Below are 1346 nucleotides of genomic sequence, written 5' to 3' on the forward strand. Positions count from 1 at the left end.
TCAAAAGCCATATAACTAGTCGATACTGTATTGGAGTGTGTGCATATAAAAATTTTCCACCATTGCAGGAAATTCTATTGGACAGTGCTGCCCAAAACTCAAATAGTTTGTATCCTTTCTTGATCTGGCACCTTCAAAACTGTTTCCTGTTAGATGTTATCACACTAATGCTTCTCCCTCTGAGATTTTCCTGTCCTTTCTCTTATATTATCCACCAGTAGAAAGGAGCTAATGGAGAGAGAGAAAGAGAGAGAGAGAGAGAGAGAGAGAGAGAGCTCTGAGATTGTTTCCATAAATGAATGGATAACTATTTATCTTCTACAGCAGTATTTTTCAGAAAGTGGTTCTAGGATGATTGCTATCTGAATCAACTGAAATAGCTATTTAAATGTGAGATTCTTGGGCACCATATTAAACCTTCTCAATCTGTCTTTTGAATCAGCTTTCTCAGTCATTGTTGTGGAATGCTGAAGTCTGAGAGCCATTGCTGAGAGGAACAACCATTCTGGGTATCCAGTAACCATGAGCCTTATAGTTGGATGTTGATTTACATAGAAATGAAATGTAATGCCAAGTTTAGGTAGCAGAGGAGATATTTTGGAAGGGTTATTTTATTTTTTAAAGATTTTATTTATTTATTCATGAGAGACACAGAGAGAGGCAGAGACATAGGCAGAGAGAAGCAGGCTCCATGCAGGGAGCCTGATGTGGGACTTGATCCCAGGACAGCGGGATCATGCCCTGAGCCAAAGGCAGATGCTCAACCATTGAGCCACCCACGATTATTTTTGTTGATCTTCAAATTCTACGGTAGAAGGCCATCTGCTCGTAAGCTCATTGCAGATCTACTTACTAGCATAGTTCAATTGGTAAAGCTTACTTACCTAAGAGAATTTAAAAAGAAGTTTACTCTTGACATGAGATATTTTCTTTATTAATGTTTTAGAATCATGTTTTCTTCTTAATGCTTTCATTTTATTATTATTATTTATTTGCATATTTACTTTATTAATGAAAAAATGGAATGCTTCAAGAATTCGTATGTCATTCTTGTTGTGCAGGGGCCATGCTAATCTTCTCTGTATAATTCCAATTTGGGTAAATGTGCTGCTGAAGTGAGCACTATTATTATTTATTGAAGTGCAATTGAGAAAATTGTAAGATTTTAAAGTGTACAACGTGATGATTTGATATATCTGTACATTATGAAAGGGGAAATCATGTTAAAGTTTGTAACTTGGTTTTATGTCATTTATAATTTGATTTTATGTTATTTAAATTTCCCCTGAGGAACAAATAATTTTTAAAGGGAAAATTAATGAAAGAGGAAAAAACACGGAAAAACT

At 35.1% G+C, this 1346-nt stretch overlaps 1 non-coding gene across 1 annotated transcript; it reads right to left on the reverse strand.

Moving 5' to 3' along the window:
• Positions 1–1013: 1013 nt before the first annotated feature.
• LOC129505431 (U6 spliceosomal RNA) lies at positions 1014–1123 on the reverse strand. The gene has a single exon (XR_008663526.1). It is a non-coding gene; the product is annotated as a U6 spliceosomal RNA (small nuclear RNA).
• Positions 1124–1346: the final 223 nt, after the last annotated feature.

Source organism: Nyctereutes procyonoides, unplaced genomic scaffold (genome assembly GCF_905146905.1).
Source record: "Nyctereutes procyonoides isolate TBG_1078 unplaced genomic scaffold, NYPRO_anot_genome, whole genome shotgun sequence".
Classification (NCBI taxonomy): domain Eukaryota; kingdom Metazoa; phylum Chordata; class Mammalia; order Carnivora; family Canidae; genus Nyctereutes; species Nyctereutes procyonoides.